Raw genomic sequence first — 23,329 nt, forward strand, 5'->3', positions numbered from 1 at the left:
TGCTGAGATCACACTCGCAGTGAGTGAGCCTGGGTGTAGCCCACTAATACTGACCCACTGGACACCACAGGACAGAGAGGAGGAGGAGGAGAGAGACACACTGCCTGGACACCACAGGACAGAGAGGAGGAGGAGAGAGACACACTGAGGACAGAGAGGAGGAGGAGAGAGACACTGACAGACAGGGCTAAAAGAGAGAGAAACACTGAGACCCAGGGACAGACAAGACAGCGAAACTCTACCACAGACAGGACAGGAGGCAGGGTGGGACCAGCACTGACCTCCTTCCTCTCTCCTGCAGAAGGAGCTGTCTCCACCTCCTCTTCCTCCTGCAAGTCAAGAGACAGGCTGAGAAAGAGACGGGCTGGTGGGACATCGGCGAACAGAGCTGAAGGCAGAGAGCCGGAGAGACAGGCCCAGCTGGGACAACGCAGGACAGACAGAGAGACAGACAGAAAGGAAGGAGAGAGAGAGACAAAGATGAAGGCACAGAAAGACAGCAGGCAAAGAGAAAAATTGAGATTGAGGGACAAACAAACCGAGAGAGAGAGAGGAAGGAGAGAGAGAGACAGAGATCGAGGGACAGACAGACTGACAGACAGGGCTGAAAGAGAGAGACAGAGAGGCAGGGACAGACAGACAGCAGGACGAGAGAGAGACAGAGATCGAGGGACAATAATTTGGTTTCGAAATTTATTCTGAAATATACAATCATTCACTCCTGAAAAATATCGAGTTCAAATTATACATTATGTACAATATTATAATCAACATATGGCTAATCATCAAAAATAAAAAAACTGTACTGGGGGACACAGCTGGCTGTGCTGTTCTGGACAGAACACACTGAGGTCCAGTTTCCACCTCCTGCAGGATCAAACAGCACCCCCACTGGCTCTCCAGTGAACAGAGGGACAGACAGAGAGGCTTCAGGCTGCAGGGTGACAGTGTCTCTGTGAGCTGAAAGACAATCAGGACAGAGGATGATAGAAGAACACACTCTGTCAAGAATATAGAGCCCTCTAGTGACCCTACTGTAGACCTGCTCACCGCCCACAGTGACGATCACAGTGCTGATACTGCTTCCCTTAAGGTCCCTCACTGTGTAGTTGCCCTGATCAGCTGGAGTGAGGGAGCGGAGTGTCAGAGAGCTGTTCTGCACTGACACTCACTGTTCGTACCTGGGGCCAGGGAGCCCTGCGTTGCTCAGTAAGACTATACAAGACTGGACAGATCCTGCAGGATCAAACAGCACCTCCACTGGACCAGCAGTGTGGAGGGGCAGAGACAGAGAGGCACCAGGCTGCAGGCTGTGGACTTCTGAGTGAGCTGAAAAGGGACAGGTAGAAACATGTTGAATATTTAGTTTTACAACAATACCTTGAGTTTGGACTGCGATCAGCTTCATTTTGTATTTCAGCTGTGAAAATGCAATTTCAAAAATGCACGCCCCAGTCATGTTAGGTTCAAGTTACAGTTGCATCACAACTCAATACATTTGCAATTCACTTCAAATGTTGTTTTTGTTTGATCCAGTCTGTCCTCACCTAAAGGAGATATGGACTCAGTCTTTGGAATTTGTATATATATATTTCAGTGATCCCTCAGCCATTCCTTCTGTTTTGTAATTCAATTTCTCTTTTAAAATTCCTTCCCCACTTCTAGGACCTGCAGTTGCTGAACTCCACAATGGCTTCTATTGGAAAGTCTGTGACTGAGACCAAATAAGTGTTCACTTTTTTATGAAACCATTATTTATTTTGGAGCAATGAGCAACTCTTATATAAATACAATAAAATCATTATGCTCAAACTATGAGAGAGAAAATTAAGGATAATTTAAGAAATCAGTCTTAGCTTGTTTCTATACACAGATGGTTTTATTTATTTTCAAAGGAAACCCACGAGGATTCCCCTGGTGTGCAAGATGTGCCTGAATACTTTTGATCAGCTTCCTGCTCACTTGAAGAGGGCATGTATGAAGCACGGCACGGCAGAAGAGATCAGGATGGCCTCTCAACAGGCGAGGAAGGACATGATAAATCACCTGAAGAACATCGTGGATTACAACAGAATAGAGATCGTGTCTGGCGAGGCAAAAAGGGCAGTGGTTGTAAGACTGCTGGAGTCCTTGGCATTAGGGACTAAATATACTAAACGCATGATGCTAAAATGTTATTTTCACATATACTAATGTAATAAATGATTGCTTATGCTTTATAAACAAATCTAATTAAAATAAAAGCTTAAGTTTTGCATTTATCTTGTACCATAGAACATGATTTTCTTTGTATTTCAAGCCCACAAAGTGTCCAAATGACGCACTACATGATATAAGGAAGATTATCACATGCATATCGGTATTATCTTTCTTATGAAAATGCATTCCTTTCATTACCTTTTACTTTTTAAAATGAACTCAAATTGTGTATAATGTAATAATTTAAGTAGAATAGATTCTAATAATATAATGATCCAGTGTGTTGCACTACTTCACTGCTTCACTGCTCTATGCCGCCTGGAAATAAATCCTCAGACAGCTTACTGCCCTGGGCATGTACCAATAAATTACAGGAGCACATCTATATATCACTGCGTTGAAGCAGGAGACACACAGTCACTACAAACACATCCTAAATACAGTGTTCCAGCACCTTTGACCTCATCCAGAACGTATCATTCCTTGAAAGGGATTGCTGTCCGAATGCACATCTGAATCCCAAACAGAATCTTTAGTAAAATACGATCATTTGTGAAACAGGCAAATGACTGTCTCGGGGGCCCATTCCTCATTCTCAAGACACATGTATGCAGTACGTACACCATGCATTGAGCAATAGGGACTGAAGACACCACAGGTAAGGTTAGAAGTCATTCTGAGGGATACAGCTAGGCATCTGAAATGCAGGGCTTGAGAGCCCTTTCAGGAGCACTGCATCCTTTGAGACAGACCCGTGCTTGTTAAACAAATGATCATTTCTTTCAGCATTAGGGACTAAATATACTAAACGTATGATGCTAAAATGTTATTTTCACATATATTAATGTAATAAATGATTGCTTATGCTTTAACAACAAATCTAATTAAAATAAAAGCTTAAGTTTTGTATTTATCTTGTACCATAGAACATGATTTTCTTTGTATTTCAAGCCCACAAAGTGTCCAAATGTTCTATGATCATTTCTTTCAGCATTAGGGACTAAATATACTAAACATATGATGCTAAAATCCTGAAAAAAGGATGTGCTCCATCTCGTCAGTAGATTGGATTCCAAAACTGATTTGGGTCAATATACATTACCTTTGAAGTTAAGGTACAGTCTACTGTAGGGAACCATCAACGTAGAAAGCATTGGCCTTCCCTGGGGGGCAGGTAGGTGCAAAAGATAAACCTTTATCCTATCTTTATCCTAAGATAAGTGGCCAAGCTCATCATGTTGCCATAGTAGACAAAGTTCTATAAAATGTTAAATAACTTTAAAAAAAAGCATCTTGGTCTTTCAGTACTGTACAAGGTGAGTTAAACTGTCCCTGGTAATGCAAAGTAATCAGAAGCATCCCAGAAACTTTATCTCTAGAAACATTAGCTGTTTTATATCATTTAATTTAGTGTGATGTTGTCAGAATTCAAGGACATTATCACACACAGAAATTGGTTCAGTTAAATCTAAAAAACACAGCTAAACATGGGTTTAAATGTAAAATAGAAGTCTTACCTCTTGTCAAAAGATTTCATTCAAGAAGTGAATGATTGTTAAAAACTGGGCTTTCAATAAATGACAAATTTAATCTAATACTGCTCTGATCATGGTAGCAGGAAGGTGTGTAAATTACTCTGTACCTAGGAGTATTTTGATCCCGAGTTCTGAATCCCAAACAGAATCTCTAGTAAAATAGGAGGCACTGGACTATAAATACCCATCCATGTTATAACACACTCACCAAGGGTTTTTTAGTTTAACTCTGAGCTTTGAGAGATTTAATACCCATGGTACCCATATTCATCCTTTATTTAAGGGAAGTACACATCCTAGACACACAGGAAACCCTCTTGCCCCAAGGGAAGACCGATACTTTGGATGGTAATGATTGAACCTGGCTTACAACAGACATCTTTTGAAATGGTAATTCTTTCAGGTGGCTTGGCAAACTTCCTGCCCCAGCTAAGACAGGTACTTTGGATGTTAATGCTTGAGACTAGACATCTTTGGAAATGGTAATTCTTTCCGAGGGCTTGGGAAACTCTATTTCTTTGAATGCACCTGCACTGTTGAATATACTTTAAACCCATGCTTAGCCATGTTTTTAAAATTCAATTATAACGATTTCTGTGTTTGATAATGGTAGCAAAGGCTTACTGGATACGAGTGTCAAGTGTCGACACGAGTGTGAGCAGCGTCGATTCGAGTGTGAACGGTGTCAACACGAGTCCTGTTGCTCAGTACAGTGTCAATACGAGTGTGAACAGTGAGTCCTGTTGGTCAGTACAGTGTCAATACGAGTGTGAACAGTGAGTCCCGCTGATCAAAAAAGTATCAATATAAGTGTGAACGGTGAGTCCTGTTGGTCAGTACAGTGTCAATACGAGTGTGAACAGTGTCGACACGAGTGTGAACAGTGAGTCCCGTTGATCAAAAAAAGTATCAATATAAGTGTGCAAAGGAACAAGTTATAGGTTTATTCCATGCTGAAAAAAAAGAAGAAAGAGAACACAACGTTTCGGCCGTGGAGCCTTCTTCAGGTGTCAGCATGGAATAAACCTATTACTTGTTCCTTTGCAGCCTACGCATGCTGACGCAGATACCCACCTGAACCTCAATATAAGTGTGAACGGTGAGTCCTGTTGTTCAGTATAGTGTCAATACGAGTGTGATAAGTGTCGACATGAGTGTGAACACTGAGTCCTGTTGATCAAAAAAGTATTAATAGAAGTGAGAACGGTGAGTCCTGTTGTTCAGTATAGTGTCAATACGAGTGTGAACAGCGAGTCCTGTTGTTCAGTACAGTGTCAATATGAGTGTGAACAGGGAGTCCTGTTGTTCAGTACAGTGTCAATATGAGTGTGAACAGGGAGTCCTGTTGTTCAGTACAGTGTCAATATGAGTGTGAACAGTGAGTCCTGTTGTTCAGTAGAGTGTCAATACGAGTGTGAACAGTGAGTCCGGTTCTGTACAGTGTTAACTCATTGAATTCCCTCTTGCTCTGCACAGTGTTAACGGGTGAGAACACGTGTTTTATTCTTTGCAGAATTAACACAGACAGATACTGCTGTTGAATACTCCACAGTCAGCAAACCCCGAGCCGCACAAAGTGAGGATCTTTTACTTCTATCTATTAAACTAGCAGAAATAAAACATCATGATAACTTCTTGCTGCTCTGTCCAGTTTTAACACAAGTGTGAACATTTGTAATAATAGTGAGTCCTGCTGTTGTGTACAGCGTGAATACAAGCGTGAACAGTGAATCATGTCATCTGAACAGTGTCAATACGCGTGTGAACAGTGAGCCCTGTTGTTCAGTATGGTGTTAATGTAAGTCTTATCCTGTATAGTATAAGTTAACATAAGTATTGACCCGTATCCTGTTCTCTACAGACATCACACTACCCAACAGTGATGTGGAGTACGCCACCGTCAACAAACCGAGAGCAGCACAAAGTGAGGACTTTTTTAACTCTCTACCACAGTATAAAACCCACAGGAGTAATGAGAATGACACTAAAAACAACAACACTGATAGTGAACAAGAGATTTTGAACAATACACATTCTAGTCAGATTTAAATACCCACAGACCTGACCGTTGGAAGTAGTAAAAAAATGCAAATTATTTTTTTTCTGCGTGCAGGTTTTCTAAGAATTGAAGAAAGGTTAAAAACGAGAGAACGCCATTCGGTTTTTCAAGCCTGTCTGGTAGTTAGTGATTAATTGGACCCATGATTTAATCCACCTGTATCTGGAGAGAAGCCAGGGTATCGGCATCAACAACAAGGCTGGGCAGCTTGTTCCCCATCCGCCTCTGTGTAAAGACGCGTCACCCATTCTTGGTTTTATTTTCACCTTTCACTATACGTGAAGAATTCCAAAAGGTGCACAAATGCTCAGGAGCTATTCTGTGGTTCAGCGATGTCTCTGGAGCCTTTTTTCACAGTGTGCGACTTCCCTGTGTGTCTCCCCGAATACAGGGTCTGACTGAAGGGGCACTGACCTGCAGGAATGGGAGGAGACCGAGCTGAGACGGTTCTGCCACGTCAGCGAAACTCTGGACCCCGACTTCATCTGCCAAAGAAACAGCAGCGTCAATTAACTCAGCCAGTGAGTTCAGCGAGATGGGACACATCTCTTTATGAAGAGATGTGTCCCATCTCTTCATAACCCATCTCCTATCAATCCTACTGTGTTTCATTTACTCTTCCTCACTCTGTCTCCTGTCCGGTTGTCTGCACTTAAAACTGAGGTATTTCCTGCGATCTCCTCTCTCTCGCTGTGTCTCCTGTCCTGTGGGTTTGTTACTGAGGGATTCTCTGTGATCTCCTCTCTCTCGCTGTGTCTCCTGTCCTGTGTGTTTGTTACTGAGGGATTCTCTGTGATCTCCTCTCTCTCTCACTGTGTCTCCTGTCCTGTGTGTTAGTTTGTTTGTTACTGAGGTATTTCCTGTGATCTCCTCTCTCTCACTGTGTCTCCTGTTCTTCAGTGTTTTAATCCTCTTAAATAATTTAGCTCATTCCTCTCTCACTCACTGCGACTCCTATCCATTCTGTGTTACGTTCCTCTGACTTGCCTCTTGCATCAGCGCTAGCAATATCATGCATCTATTTAATTTAAAATTATTGATCTGTCACCTTGATAGTTCGATCTCGGCTATAGTTAGCATAGATGGCACAATTAAAAGGACGATGAGCTCAACATCTGTGCATGTCTAATTAACTGAACCGTACAGAACATCCTGCCTCAGCTAGTCTCTCGCTGGCGGGGTCGCCCATCAACGAGACCACGTCTCCAGGAAATTCTGCGGACTGGACACTGCGGGAGGGTGGGGCTGTGTTTCCACACGAACGCCGGAAACCACTCAGGATCTCCAGGATCTCAGCATTGCAACTGTATAATATCAAACGCCCAGACACCCTGAGGTGAGGCCGACCAGTCTGAAGTATTACCTGTAAACACCAGGCACACTTGAACCTGACTTCATCGTCCACTTAGCGCAGAGGTGGGGTGAACAGTCAGTTTTCTGGGGAGAAAAAAAACAACACCAGGAATTTAGCATACTGAAAGGATCATGGAGTGATGATCTGGCTGAACCCGCTTGGCTGAGGGCTCCTGGCCAGAAGACGAGGAGGCTGGGACCCCCCCCTGCACAGCGAGGAGGAGTGACCAGGGGGGGCAGCTACACAGGTGGAGACGGGGTGAGAGAGGGACGCGAGGGTGAGAGGGGGATCACGTGCAGTATTGACAGTGTTTCAGGAGAGGAGTCAGGAGTGATTGCTAAAATATCGACAGCCGAGTCTGACCGAACTAGGGTGTGGCCATCCCTCTCGAACTTTCATCACAAACTCCTGTCTTCCTGTGGTGTCTCTGAGGAAGCTACCATTTTTCATTGGCTAATAAGAGGTGGAAGAGGTGTTAGTGGGACAGCAGGGGGGCGCTCACCCTGCGGTCTGATACCCCAGTATAGTGACGGGGGACACTATACTGTAAACAGGCGCCATCCTTCGGATGAGACGTAAAACCGAGGTCCTGACTCTCTGTGGTCATTAAAAATCCCAGGGCGTCTCTCGAAAAGAGTAGGGGTGTAACCCAGGCGTCCTGGCCAAATTTCCCATTGGCCCTTACCAATCACGGCCTCCTAATAACCCCCCTCTCTGAACTGGCTTCATCCCTCTGCTCTCCTCCCCACTGAGAGCTGCTGTGTGGGGAGCGTTCTGGCGCACTATGGCTGCCGTCACATCATCCAGGTGGGGGCTGTACAATGGTGGCGGTAGTGGGATTCCCCGTTCCCTGTGCAGCGCTTTGAGTGGAGTGTCCAGAAAAGCGCTATATAAGTGTAAGCAATTATTAATAAGGCCCCTCAGTAGTTGAGATCTCTGTTATACCCATCTAGAAACATGCAATCAGCATGTTATTGATGAAGCAATAGTCACAACATTATTCCACACCTCTAACCCTGCACTAAGGGGCGTGCTTCAGGCTCGGGCCAGGGTGACAGGCGGGTTATGATGACAGTCATGCTTTCTACACCTTATACTGAGCTCAGAAATGGACCGAGCGGACATCTCACGAGCAGATCCCTCCACGTATAAGAAAGGCAACTTGTCTCGGCAAAAATACCACGGATTCACATCCGAAATATGACATAAAGACAAAATCCCCACACTTGGAATGCAAACGTACCCTAAAAAGGAAACACGGTTTTAAAACCAACTTGATTTTCCCCTGGAGAAACCTTTTTATGGACACACATCGCATCTATTACACATGTATAACTAAATATAAAGATAAAACTTAATATAAGAAGTCATGACATATCACACATGACAAAGTCTGGTCCAGAATAAACAGTTTACACTGACCCACCTTTATTTACCCTGGTCACTCACTTCTATTAACTGTTTTAATAAGGGTAACAAATGAATATTTGTTTTAATTTGGGATCTACACCTGGGAGCCCTGAAATGTTGGTCAGAGGGTAGAAGCTGATATTCAGACGTGAGAATATATTTAAAAAAAGGATCTGATGTTGTTTTTCACCTGTCTAATCAAAGCTTGTTCAAAAATTATCTGATCATAGGACACACGAGTTTATAATCATACTCATTCCACTTTTTAACCCCGTATATATGCACAATATGAAACGTATATACACTAAATCTCACGTGTGACTCCCATAATATACATTTCTTTACGAAAATTAGGAACACTTATTACAATTATCAACCCCCCATGACGAGGCAATATTTCATACCTTTGTTTCTTTGTGGGTTCAAAGTTCTGTCCTGTCGTTTCACACGTAATGTTTTGGTAGTTATCTCAATTTTCCTTTGCAATTATCTCCAGGATCATCATCAACGTTTTGTAAAACGCTATGCACAACTGATATTTAAAGAAAGTCCTGTACCAAAACGTCTTCGTAGGGAAAGACAACTTTTTTTTCCTTACGTCAGTCGCTACACGGTTACTCTTAAAATCCATTGATCGCCTTTAAAAAAAAGGTTCGTTTTTTATTGTGGTTCACTGACATTTCTGTCACAATTCTGAGGGACCCCAAATAAAATTCACTTGCCGGTATAAAGACGCCGGCGAGGTTAAGACAGGTTTCGAGCCAACTGCGTATCTAACGGACGTTTAAAATAAAAAAAAATGGCGTGTAATGTTGCGAAGGCCTACTGTTTTTTTATAGTTTGTCGATTGTAAGGGACGTGGGCCGCGACAGAAATACTGGTCGGGTGGGAAAAGGTTTATTGATGGTTTATTGTACCGCAACGGTCACAATTGACTCACCAGCAAAGATGGCGCCGAGGCCACATCACAGGACACACAGACACACACACACCCTGGACAGGACACCAGTCACTCACAGGACACACACACACACTCACACACCCTGGACAGGACACCAGTCCCTCACAGGACACACACACACTCACACACCCTGGACAGGACACCAGTCACTCACAGGACACGCACACACACTCACACACCCTGGACAGGACACCAGTCCCTCACAGGACACACACACACAACCTGGATAGGACACCAGTCCCTCACATGACACACACACACACACTCACTCACACACCCTGGACAGGACAGCAGTCCATCACAGGACACACACACACTCACACACCCTGGACAGGACACCAGTCCATCACAGGACACACACACACACTCACTCACACATCCTGGACAGGACACCAGTCCATCACAGGACACACACACACTCACACACCCTGGACAGGACAGCAGTCCATCACAGGACACACACACACAACCTGGATAGGACACCAGTCCCTCACAGGACACACAGACACACTCACTCACACATCCTGGACAGGACACCAGTCCATCACAGGACACACACACCAGGGTCAGTTTTCCCAGAAGCCAATTAGCCCAAAAGCCTGTCTTTGGACCCGGAGAACACAGGGAGACCATGCAGACTCCACACAGACAGTCCCCCCCCCGGGTCCAGACCCGAGCCCGGAGCCCCCCCGCGCTGAACCCCTCCGTACAGACGGCCGCACACAGCTCCGTTGTTCCCGATTCCCGAGGTGATCTGTTAAAAGAAGCCGGTGTGTTGTCTCCAGGTGAGGCCCGCAGCCCGACGCCGGTGGTGGCGGTGCTGGCGGCGGCAGAGAACGCGGCGCCGGTGCCGACGACAACCAGGGCGCCCCCCCCCCCGTGAGCCCCTCGACGTCGGGGCCGCGTCCCGCCCCAGCGACAGCGCCCCCCGATCCGGCAGGCGGCCGGTCTCCCGCAGGGAGAAGACGATGAAGCAGCTGGGGAAAGTGTCTTCCGTCTGAGGTAGGAGCAGCAGGGCTGGGCGTTTTGTTGGAGCGAAGTCCCCCTCCAGATAAACCATGAACCCCGTCTCTACTGTCACTCCAGTCAGGACAGGAGGCTCTACTGTACACAGAGGGTGGTGGAGGTGGGGAACAAACCGCCCAGCCCTGTGGTTGAAGCCGATACCCTGGCTTCTCTCCAGACACAGCTGGCTGAGCTCCTCCAGTCAGGACAGGAGGCTCTACTGTACACAGAGGGTGGTGGAGGTGGGGAACAAGCCGCCCAGCCCTGTGGTTGAAGCCGATACCCTGGCTTCTCTCCAGACACAGCTGGCTGAGCTCCTCCAGTCAGGACAGGGGGCTCTACTGTACACAGAGGGTGGCGGGGGTGTGGAACAACTCCTTTGTTCGGGGCCTTGGGGCATTCTTGTTGTGAAAGGCGCTATATAAAAAAAACTTACAGGTTTGGGTTTTTCGGAGATCTTTTCAGAGATCTTGTCTGACGTGCCCGTTTCAAAAACGTAACGACACTCCTCACGCCCAAGCGCCGCCGGTCTGTGACGTAACGTATCCTTACACTCTCCAGTGGGTCGTTTCCTCCACCGCAGGGGCTGGTCGAACCGGGGTCTCCCAATCGTCACAGAAGTGTGTGTCGTTTTGGGTGGTGGGGGGGGGTGCATCGGGGATACTGCGCCCCGAGGGGGTGGCCTCTCACCTTGCTCGGGACGATGGGAGAAGACCTGTACCTTCACGAGTCCGGGTTGTGAAAACTTCTTCTGGCAGTTCAAAACGTTTCGAAGAGACTACAGCGCTACCCTGTTTTCCATTTCTATCGTGTATTATTATACAGTCATAAGTATCTGTCCTGATCACAGAGTCCCCCTCTCACTGCCAGGACTGAAGCCCAGTGCAGCACGAATAATAATAATAATTAATAAGTCTGGACCCTCCCCTCAGAGCTCTTCCCAGGTCAGGGGGATCCCCTCCAGCCCCCCCAGTGTGCAGCCCCCACCTGGATGATGCTCCAGTCCGCTCAGCACACAGCAGCTCTCAGTGGGGAGGAGAGCAGAGGGATGGAGCCAGTTCAGAGAGGGGGGGGTGATTAGGAGGCCATGATGGGTCAAGACCAGGGGGGGAATCAGGCCAGGACACTGGGGTAACACCCCTACTCTTCTCCAGAGACACCCCGGGATTGTTAATGAGCACAGAGGGTCAGGACCTTGGTTTGACGTCTCGTCCAAAGGACAGCGCCTGTTTACAGTCCAGTGTCCCCCGTCACTATACTGGGGCATCAGGACCCACACAGACCACAGGGTGAGAGCGCCCCCTGCTGGCCCCACTCACACCTCTCCCAGCAGCAACCTTGGGGGGGCGGGGGGGGGAGGGAAAAAACCAAAAGCTAAACAGATTTTTTTTAAAAACATTTTATTGATGCTTTACAAAAGTCCAGTCCAGTCTGGGGTCCCTCAGCTCCAGTCCAATCCAGTCTGGTGTCCCTCAGCTCCAGTCCAGTCCAGACTGGGGTCCCTCAGCTTCGGTCCAGCACAGTCTGGTGTCCCTCAGCTTCGGCCCAGCACAGACTGGGGTCCCTCAGCTTCAGTCCAGTCCAGTCTGGGGTCCCTCAGCTTCGGTCCAGACTGGGGTCCCTCAGCTTCAGTCCAGCACAGACTGGGGTCCCTCAGCTTCGGTCCAGACTGGGGTCCCTCAGCTTCGGTCCAGCACAGTCTGGTGTCCCTCAGCTTCGGCCCAGCACAGACTGGGGTCCCTCAGCTTCGGTCCAGCACAGTCTGGGGTCCCTCAGCTTCGGTCCAGCACAGACTGGTGTCCCTCAGCTTCGGCCCAGCACAGACTGGGGTCCCTCAGCTTCAGTCCAGCACAGTCTGGGGTCCCTCAGCTTCGGTCCAGCACAGTCTGGGGTCCCTCAGCTTCGGTCCAGCACAGACTGGGGTCCCTCAGCTTCGGTCCAGCATAGTCTGGTGTCCCTCAGCTTCGGCCCAGCACAGACTGGGGTCCCTCAGCTTCGGTCCAGCACAGACTGGGGTCCCTCAGCTTCGGTCCAGCACAGTCTGGGGTCCCTCAGCTTCAGTCCAGACTGGGGTCCCTCAGCTTCGGTCCAGCACAGTCTGGGGTCCCTCAGCTCCAGTCCAGTCCAGTCTGGTGTCTCTCAGCTCCGGTCCAGTCCAGCCTATTGTCCCTAGGCTCCAGTCCAGTCGTCTGGTGTCCCTCAGCTCTGGTCCAGTCCACTCCAGTCCAGTCCAGTCCAGTCCAGTCCAGATCTTATCAGGCACAGAACCAGGAAAGGAACCTGGAAAGAATATTGTTATTGCAGGTGTGAGGGACACAGACACAGACGTCACCATGACATCAAACAGCAAGAGGAGACTCCTCCTTGAATCACAGACACGACCGGGCGGCGCCCCCCTGTCTGCTCACCTGCACCTCCTCTTCCTCTTTTTGTTCTTCCCGGCAGCCTCCTCCTCCTCTCCCTCGCTCTTCCTCTCCTGAGCTACGGTCTCCGCCGCCTCCATCGGCTCGTCCTGATCTTCTGTCTCCACCGACACGCAGCTCAGGGACTTTAAAAAGGCGCATCGGCGCTTCTGAAGCAGAGACAGGAGAGTCACGTTAAGAGTCGGACTGGACACTCCAGTACATGAACACTGCACTGAGAGAGAGAGGGGTTCATACAGACACACTGACTAGACACTCCAGGACATGAACACTGCACTGAGAGAGAGAGGGGTTCATACAGACACACTGACTGGACACTCCAGGACATGAACACTGCACTGAGAGAGAGAGGGGTTCATACAAACACACTGACTGGACACTCCAGTACATGAACACTGCACTGAGAGAGAGAGGGGTTCATACAGACACACTGACTGGACACTCCAGGACATGAACACTGCACTGAGAGAGAGAGGGGTTCATACAGACACACTGACTGGACACTCCAGGACATGAACACTGCACTGAGAGAGAGAGGGGTTCATACAGACACACTGACTGGACACTCCAGTACATGAACACTGCACTGAGAGAGAGAGGAGTTCATACAGACACACTGACTGGACACTCCAGTACATGAACACTGCACTGAGAGAGAGAGGGGTTCATACAGACACACTGACTGGACACTGACTGGACACTGGACAGGAGTAAAGAGAGGATCAGAGCATTACCCACCTTATTTTTCTTCTGTCTCACAGGAGGTGGTGATTGGACCTCCTCCAGCTGGAGTCCGAGGAGGGAGAGAGGGGGCAGGAGAGGGACAGCACAGGGAGAGAAAGAGAGAGACAGGTGAGTCAAGTGTCCCAAGAGCACAGAGACTCTGCTGAGATCACACTCGCAGTGAGTGAGCCTGGGTGTAGCCCACTAATACTGACCCACTGGACACCATAGGACAGAGAGGAGGAGGAGAGAGACACACTGAGGACGGAGAGGAGGAGGAGAGAGACACTGACAGACAGGGCTGAAAGAGAGAGAGACAGAGAGGCAGGGACAGACAGACAGCAGGCCGAGAGAGAGACACTGAGATCGAGAGACAGACAGACTGACAGACAGGGCTGAAAGAGAGAGAGACAGAGAGGCAGGGACAGACAGACAGCAGGCCGAGAGAGACACTGACAGACAGGGCTGAAAGAGAGAGAGACACTGAGACCCAGGGACAGACAAGACGGCGAAACTCCACCACAGACAGGACAGGAGGCAGGGTGGGACCAGCACTGACCTCTTTCCTCTCTCCTGCCGGAGGAGCTGTCTCCACCTCCTCTTCCTCCTGCAAGTCAAAAGACAGGCTGAGAGAGAGACGGGCTGGCGGGACATCGGCGAACAGAGCTGAAGGCAGAGAGCCGGGGAGACAGGCCCAGCTGGGACAACGCAGGACAGACAGAGAGACAGCCAGGGAGACACACGAAGAGACACAGGGAGACAGGCCCAGCTGGGACAACGCAGGACAGACAGAGAGCAGGGAGACACACGGAGAGAGAGAGGAGGGAGGGAGACCCAGCTGGGACAACGCAGGACAGATAGAGAGCAGGGAGACACACGGAGAGACACAGGGAGACAGGCCCAGCTGGGACAACGCAGGACAGACAGAGAGCAGGGAGACATGGAAAGACACAGGGAGAGAGACAGGGAGAGAGGGACAGACACAGAGACTCAGACAGAAGGACAGAAAGACAGAAAGAGAGAAGTGCAGATGGACAGATGACAGAGACAGAGAAAAGGACAAATGGACTGATGGACAGAAAGACAGAAAAGGACAGAAAGACAGATGGACAGAAGGACAGATGGACTGAAGGATAGACGGACAGAAGGACAGATGGACGGACAGACAGATGGACGGATAGACGGACAGACTCTGCCCCACTTGCCTCGTCAGACATCTCAGCCTCTCTCCTTGCCCTCCGCACCGGGGAGCCCCAGGCGGGGCCTGGCGGGGCCGGGCGGGCGATGGGGGGCAGGACGGGCGGGGGCAGGGGCAGGGGCACCGCCCCGGGCAGCAGGGGGGGCTCGAGGGGCATGGCGGCGAGGAAGGGGGGGCGGCGGGGCGGGGCGGTCAGGGGCCTGAGGGGGCCGGAGGGGGGGGCCGGGGGCGGGGAGCGGAGGGGGCTCTCGGGCGAGGAGGGGGGCGACACCGAGCGGAACGAGCCGGGCGAGCCCGAGCGGGACGAGCCGGGTGACCCCGGGAGCTCCCGCTGCAGCTCGGCCGCCCTCTCCAGCTTCTGGACGAGCTCAGGGAAGCATGAAGACACCACAGGATTCTGTCCAGCGGGGTGGGAGACACAACGCAGGGGGGATGAGGAGCAGAGACTACGCCTGGACAGGTGAGTATGTCCAGTGTGTCCAGTAAGAGTCTGGACAGGTGAGTGTGTACTGTGTGTCCACTGAGAGTTTGGACAGGTGAGTGTGTACAGTGTGTCCAGTAAGAGTCTGGACAGGTGAGTGTGTACAGTGTGTCCACTGAGAGTGTGGACAGGTGAGAGTGGACAGTGTGTCCAGTGAGTGTGGACAGGTGAGTGTGTACAGTGTGTCCAGTGAGAGTGTTGACAGGTGAGAGTGGACAGTGTGTCCAGTGAGTGTGGACAGGTGAGTGTGGACAGTGTATCCAGTGAGAGTCTGGACAGGTGAGTGTGGACAGTAAGAGTCTGGACAGGTGAGTGTGTCCAGTGTGTCCAGTAAGAGTCCGGACAGGCGAGTGTGTCCAGTGTGTCCAATAAGAGCCCGGACAGGTGAGTGTGGACAGTGTGTCCAGTAAGAGTCTGGGCAGGTGGGTGTGTACAGTGTGTCCAGTGAGAGTGTGGACAGGTGAGTGTGTACAGTGTGTCCAGTGAGAGTGTGGACAGGTGAGTCTGTACAGTGTGTCCAGTAAGAGTCCGGACAGGCGAGTGTGTCCAGTGTGTCCAGTAAGAGTCCGGACAGGCGAGTGTGTCCAGTGTGTCCAGAAAGAGTGTGGACAGGTGTGTCCAACAGTAAGAAGCTGTCTTACCCTGTAACCCAGCTCAGGGGTGTTAGGGGGTGCTCTGTCTCCTCCCCAGATCTCACCTTCAGGCCTGCTGAAATGCCGGACCACTAGGAGACGCTGGAAACGAGGACACAAGACAGAGGTCAGGTCCACAGAGCTCACTCAATCACTACAGCAAGCAGAGACCTCTCGGCCATCAGGACTGTGGGGGTCAGTGTGGGGAGCTGTAGGGTATTGGGAGTTTAGGGGTCAGTGGGGGGAGCTGTAGGGTATCGGGAGTTTAGGGGTCAGTGTGAGGAGCTGTAGGGTATCGGGAGTTTAGGGGTCAGTGTGGGGAGCTGTAGGGTATCGGGAGTTTAGGGGTCAGAGTGGGGAGCTGTAGGGTATCGGGAGTTTAGGGGTCAGTGTGGGGAGCTGTAGGGTATCGGGAGTTTAGGGGTCAGTGGGGGGAGCTGTAGGGTAGATGTGGGGCACCGGCCCCACCACAGGGCGGCCGGTCCAGTCTCGTGGAAGGCGACCGGGTCAGACTTACGGAAAAGCACCGGGACTTGGGCCGGGATCTCTCCCGCTGCCAGTCCGGGTTCGGCCTGACCGGTGTGACCTGTGAAGACGCCAAACAGACCATCTCCGAGACAGCTCTGACCACATAGCCCAGCCCAGTCGTGTCGAGACTAGGGGCCTTGGGCAGTCTCTACAGTGTGTCCAGTGAGAGTGTGGACAGGTGAGTGTGTACAGTGTGTCCAGTGAGAGTGTGGACAGGTGAGTGTGTACAGTGTGTCCAGTGAGAGTCTGGACAGGTGAGTGTGTACAGTGTGTCCAGTAAGAGTCTGGACAGGTGAGTCTCTACAGTGTGTCCAGTGAGAGTCTGGACAGGTGAGTCTCTACAATGTGTCCAGTGAGAGTCTGGACAGGTGAGTCTGACCAGTGTGTCCAGTAAGAGTCTGGACAGGTGAGTGTGTACAGTGTGTCCAGTAAGAGTCTGGACAGGTGAGTCTCTACAGTGTGTCCAGTGAGAGTCTGGACAGGTGAGTGTGTACAGTGTGTCCAGTAAGAGTCTGGACAGGTGAGTCTCTACAGTGTGTCCAGTGAGAGTCTGGACAGCTGAGTGTGTACAGTGTGTCCAGTGAGAGTCTGGACAGGTGAGTGTGTACAGTGTGTCCAGTAAGAATCTGGACAGTTGAGTGTCTACAGTGTGTCCAGTGAGAGTCTGGACAGGTGAGTAGTACAGTGTGTCCAGTAAGAGTCTGGACAGGTGAGTGTGTACAGTGAGTCCAGTAAGAGTCTGGACAGCTGAGTCTCTACAGTGTGTCCAGGAAGAGTCTGGGACGTTCAGAGGCAATCTGTGCTCTCAGGAGCCCATAATGGACCTGCAGCTTGGTTTTCCTCGGACCCGCGACCCTGTCTCTTGAGCCGAGGCATGTCCTCAGTCAAGATCACCACTGGAAGTGTCTCTCCTCGTCTGGAGGTGTTACCGTGAGACCTGGTCTGTCAAGCGCTTTGCGCTGCTATGTGTGTGAAAGGTGCTCTATCAGTGAAGTTTATTATTATTATTATTATTATTATTATTATAATACAGCGAGCGCTGCTGGGGGCGGAGAGGCCAGTCGGAGGAGGGCTGGATGCTGGACGCTGGACGGCGGGCGGGAGGGGTGGACTTACGACGCCTCGCCGGGCCCGGGTCCTGCTGCGACCGCGCACGGCAGTGCGGCATCTCTGTCGGTCCATCGTCCTGCCGAGACAAGCAGAGTCACAGAGGGGAGGGGAGGGGGCGGAACCACACAGCTGGGCGGCTTGTTCCCCACCCCCGCCCCCCTCTGTGTACAGAAGAGCCTCCTGTCCTAACTGGAGGACCTCACCCAGCTGTGTCTGGAGAGAAGCCGGGGTATCAGCTTTGTTCCACACCCCCGCCACTCTTTGTGTACAGTAGAGCCTCCTGTCCTGACTGGAGGAGCTCACCCAGCTGTGTCTGGAGAGGAGCCAAGGTATCGGCTTCAACCACAGGGCTGGGCAGCTTGTTCCCCACCCCCGCCACCCTCTGTGTACAGAAGAGCCTCCTGTCCTGACTGGAGGAGCTCACCCAGCTGTGTCTGGAGAGAAGCCAGGGTATCGGCTTTGTTCCCCACCCCCACCACCCTCTGTGTACAGTAGAGCCTCCTGTCCTGACTGGAGGAGCTCACCCAGCTGTGTCTGGAGAGGAGCCAGGGTATCGGCTTTGTTCCCCACCCCCACCCCCCTCTGTGTACAGTAGAGCCTCCTGTCCTGACTGGAGAATCTCACCCAGCTGTGTCTGGAGAGAAGCCAGGGTATCGGCTTTGTTCCCCACCCCCACCCCCCTCTGTGTACAGTAGAGCCACCTGTCCTGACTGGAGGAGCTCACCCAGCTGTGTCTGGAGAGGAGCCAGGGTATCGGCTTCAACCACACGGACTGGGCGGCCTGTTCCCCACCCCCACCACCCTCTGTGTAGAGGTGCACCTCCTCTCAATATCTTTTTACAGCACGATCACACCCATAAGAGTGGAGTAACGGTAAAAAAAAAAACAACTTATTTCTCCACTTACTTTGTTAGTTCTTGCCAGCGGCGCTTTTGACTGACTTACCGATTTCACGGGGATACTGAAGAGCGATTCTGTTTATTAAGCGCTATATAGTTCTTTCCTCCTCCTCTCTCTTCACTCCTCTGAGCTCACGGGGCTCCGGCGCCGCCCCCCCGCTAGAATCCGCCGCTCTGTGACGTCAGGCGGCTCATTGTGACGCCCCCGTGACGTCAGCCCCCGACGCGCTCACGGCTCGGCCGCGAAACAAAAATGGCCGCCATTTTTCGCGGTTGTTTTTTTTTGGGGGGGCGGACATTTTATTTTTCCAACTCTCGGCGGCCAGCCGGGTGTCCCTGTACGACCCCGGTAGTCGCCACCTCGGACAGGCAGGGGAAACGGGTCCAGCTGTTTCCGGCCCAAGGGTGACAAAAGCTGCACTTGAATTTAAAGACAAAATCACGTCGAGGGCGCATTCAGCACCCCCACGTCCAACACGGGTTTCCGTGGGGTGGGGTTCAGTGAAAGTAGCACCCCCCCCGACCCCCAAGTCGAAGAAAGACCAACCTCCACCCCCCTCTAGCGCCCAAGGGCGGACATTTCGGGCCACGCCACGTCCAAAAAACACGGGTCCCCCCCGTCCTGCGGGGAAAAGAGACGCCATTTTCTTTTCCGAGCGCTGCGTGGGACCTCACGACCCCCCCCCCAAAAAAAAACGGGCTTCGCAGACGAGGAAACCCAGGCACGTCGACCTCTCTACAACACCACCCGGCCGTTTCTGTTTCAGACCGTGGGAAAAAAAATAAATAAATAAAATTTCGCCCCTCACCGACCGCCGCGCAAAAAAACACAACTTCACGCTACAGAAACGGGCTGTGTGTGTGGGGGGGGGGACACGGGAAAAAAATAAAACCTGCGTGTTTTCGGCAGAGTAAGCTCAGCGGGGAAACTCCCTGAATCTCGGGGTTGCTTCTTGAACCCCGAAAACGACCTTTTCTCTCTCTCTCTCGTTTTCTTGTTGTCTGGGACGTTCACGAACTCCGCCGCGTCAGTGCGATTCCCAGCGGGACGTGAACATAACCCCCCCGTGGAGCCACAGCGCCCCCGTGTGGCCGAGAGGACCACCACCCGCAGGGCTGAGCTTTTACTGCCGTGTCCCGCTTTCACTCTGGCGATGAAGGAGGGAATCAAGGAGGAGAATTAATATTGTGATCCACCAGTCCATCACAGGACACACACACACCCTGGACAGGACAGCAGTCCTTCACAGGATGTTCAGTGCCTCTCTCTAATAAAGTAGAAACGCGACATTAAACTCCGTTCGAAACGGGAGAAATCACCAGGACACGATACACCTTGCTCCGGACGATGGGAGAAGACCTGTACCTTCACGAGTCCGGGTTCTGAAAACTTCTTCTGACAGTTCAAAACGTTTCGAAGAGACTACAGCGCTACCCTGTTTTCCATTTCTATCGTGTATTATTATACAGTCATAAGTATCTGTCCTGATCACAGAGTCCCCCTCTCACTGCCAGGACTGAAGCCCAGTGCAGCACGAATAATAATAATAATTAATAAGTCTGGACTCTCCCCTCAGAGCTCTTCCCAGGTCAGGGGGATCCCCTCCAGCCCCCCCAGTGTGCAGCCCCCACCTGGATGATGCTCCAGTCCGCTCAGCACACAGCAGCTCTCAGTGGGGAGGAGAGCAGAGGGATGGAGCCAGTTCAGAGAGGGGGGGGTGATTAGGAGGCCATGATGGGTCAAGACCAGGGGGGGAATCAGGCCAGGACACTGGGGTAACACCCCTACTCTTCTCCAGAGACACCCCGGGATTGTTAACGAGCACAGAGAGTTGGTTTGACGTCTCACCCGAAGGACGGCGCCTGTTTACAGTCCAGTGTCCCCCGTCACTATACTGGGGCATCAGGACCCCCACAGACCGCAGGGTGAGAGCGCCCCCTGCTGGCCCCACTCACACCTCTCCCAGCAGCAGCCTTGGGGGGGGGGGGAGGGAAAAAACCAAAAGCTAAACAGATTTTTTTTAATTTTTTTTTTATTGATCCTTAACAAAAGAATAAAAATTACAAGCTTCAGTCCAGTCCAGTCTGGTGTCTCTCAGCTGCGGTCCAGTCCAGTCTGGGGCCCCTCAGCTCCAGTCCAGTCTGGTGTCTCTCAGCTCCAGTCCAGTCCAGACTGGGGTCCCTCAGCTCCAGTGCAGTCCAGACTGGGGTCCCTCAGCTTCGGTCCAGCACAGACTGGGGTCCCTCAGCTTCGGTCCAGACTGGGGTCCCTCAGCTTTGGTCCAGCACAGTCTGGGGTCCCTCAGCTTCGGTCCAGCACAGACTGGGGTCCCTCAGCTTCGGTCCAGCACAGTCTGGTGTCCCTAAGCTTCGGCCCAGCACAGACTGGGGTCCCTCAGCTTCGGTCCAGCACAGTCTGGGGTCCCTCAGCTTCGGTCCAGACTGGGGTCCCTCAGCTTCGGTCCAGCACAGTCTGGGGTCCCTCAGCTCCAGTCCAGTCCAGTCTGGTGTCTCTCAGCTCCGGTCCAGTCCAGTCTGGTGTCCCTAGGCTCCTGTCCACTTCCGTCTGGTGTCCCTCAGCTCCAGTCCAGTCCAGTCCAGTCCAGTCCAGATCTTATCCGGCACAGAACCAGGAAAGGAACCTGGAAAGAATATTGTTATTGCAGGTGTGAGGGACACAGACACAGACGTCACCATGACATCAAACAGCAAGAGGAGACTCCTCCTTGAATCACAGACACGACCAGGCGGCGCCCCCCTGTCTGCTCACCTGCACCTCCTCTTCCTCCTCTTGTCCTTCCCGGCAGCCAGCTCCTCCTCTCCCTCGCTCTTCCTCTCCTGAGCTACGGTCTCCTTCGGCTCGTCCTGGTCTTCTGGCTCCACCGACACGCAGCTCAGGGAGTTAAGAAGGGCACACCAGCGCTTCTGAAGCAGAGACAGGAGAGTCACGTTAAGAGTCGGACTGGACACTCCAGTACATGAACACTGCACTGAGAGAGAGAGGGGTTCACACAGACACACTGACTGGACACTCCAGTACATGAACACTGCACTGAGAGAGAGAGGGGTTCACACAGACACACTGACTGGACACTCCAGTACATGAACACTGCACTGAGAGAGAGAGGGGTTCATACAGACACACTGACTGGACACTCCAGGACATGAACACTGCACTGAGAGAGAGAGAGAGGGGTTCATACAGACACACTGACTGGACACTCCAGGACATGAACACTGCACTGAGAGAGAGAGGGGTTCATACAGACACACTGACTGGACACTCCAGGACATGAACACTGCACTGAGAGAGAGAGGGGTTCATACACACACACTGATTGGACACTGGACAGGAGTAAAGAGAGGATCAGAGCATCACCCACCTTCTTTTTCTTCTGTCTCACAGGAGGTGGTGATTGGACCTCCTCCAGCTGGAGTCCGAGGAGGGAGAGAGGGGGCAGGAGAGGGACAGCACAGGGAGAGAAAGAGAGAGACAGGTGAGTCAAGTGTCCCAAGAGCACAGAGACTCTGCTGAGATCACACTCGCAGGGAGTGAGCCTGGGTGTAGCCCACTAATACTGACCCACTGGACACCACAGGACAGAGAGGAGGAGGAGGAGAGAGACACACTGCCTGGACACCACAGGACAGAGAGGAGGAGGAGGAGAGAGACACACTGCCTGGACACCACAGGACAGAGAGGAGGAGGAGAGAGACACACTGAGGACAGAGAGGAGGAGGAGAGAGACACTGACAGACAGGGCTGAAAGAGAGAGAGACACTGAGACCCAGGGACAGGGAGACAGCAGGCCGAGAGAGAGACACTGACAGACAGGGCTGAAAGAGAGAGAGACAGAGAGGCAGGGACAGACAGACAGCAGGCCGAGAGAGAGACACTGACAGACAGGGCTGAAAGAGAGAGAGACACTGAGACCCAGGGACAGACAAGACGGCGAAACTCCACCACAGACAGGACAGGGGGCAGGGTGGGACCAGCACTGACCTCCTTCCTCTCTCCTGCCGGAAGAGCTGTCTCCACCTCCTCTTCCTCCTGCAAGTCAAGAGACAGGCTGAGAGAGAGACGGGCTGGCGGGACATCGGCGAACAGAGCTGAAGGCAGAGAGCCGGGGAGACAGGCCCAGCTGGGACAACGCAGGACAGACAGAGAGCAGGGAGACACAGGGAGAGAGACCCAGCTGGGACAACGCAGGACAGACAGAGAGCAGGGAGACACAGGGAGAGAGACAGGGAGAGAGGGACAAACACAGAGACTCAGACAGAAGGACAGAAAGACAGAAAGAGCGAAGTACAGACGGACAAAAAGACAGAGAAAAGGACAGATGGACTGATGGACAGAAAGAGAGAAAAGGACAGAAAGACAGATGGACTGAAGGACAGATGGACAGAGAAAAGAACAGAAAGTCAGAAGGACAGATGGACAGAGAAAAGAACAGAAAGACAGAAGGACAGTGAAAGGGACAGATGGACAGAAGGAAAGATGGACAGAGAAAAGGACAGAAGGACAGACGGACAGAAAGACAGACGGACAGAAAGAGATGGACAGAAGGACAGATGGACAGAGAAAAGAACAGAAAGTCAGAAGGACAGATGGACAGAGAAAAGAACAGAAAGACAGAAGGACAGTGAAAGGGACAGATGGACAGAAGGAAAGATGGACAGAGAAAAGGACAGAAGGACAGACGGACAGATGGACAGACAGACAGATGGACGGACAGACAGATGGACAGAGAAAAGAACAGAAAGTCAGAAGGACAGATGGAAAGAGAAAAGAACAGAAAGACAGAAGGACAG

General features: G+C 51.4%; 1 long non-coding RNA gene across 1 annotated transcript; it reads right to left on the reverse strand.

Annotated features, from left to right (window-relative positions):
• Positions 1–501: 501 nt before the first annotated feature.
• LOC148663035 (uncharacterized) lies at positions 502–9,522 on the reverse strand. The gene is made up of 4 exons (XR_015936404.1): positions 9,498–9,522; positions 7,157–7,230; positions 6,208–6,278; positions 502–1,329 (listed from the first exon to the last, which is right to left on the reverse strand). It is a non-coding gene; the product is annotated as an uncharacterized LOC148663035 (long non-coding RNA).
• Between the last annotated feature and the right edge of the window lie 13,807 nt (positions 9,523–23,329).

This window comes from Lepisosteus platostomus, chromosome 5 (genome assembly GCF_059453375.1).
Source record: "Lepisosteus platostomus isolate fLepPlt1 chromosome 5, fLepPlt1.hap1, whole genome shotgun sequence".
NCBI classification, from domain to species: domain Eukaryota; kingdom Metazoa; phylum Chordata; class Actinopteri; order Semionotiformes; family Lepisosteidae; genus Lepisosteus; species Lepisosteus platostomus.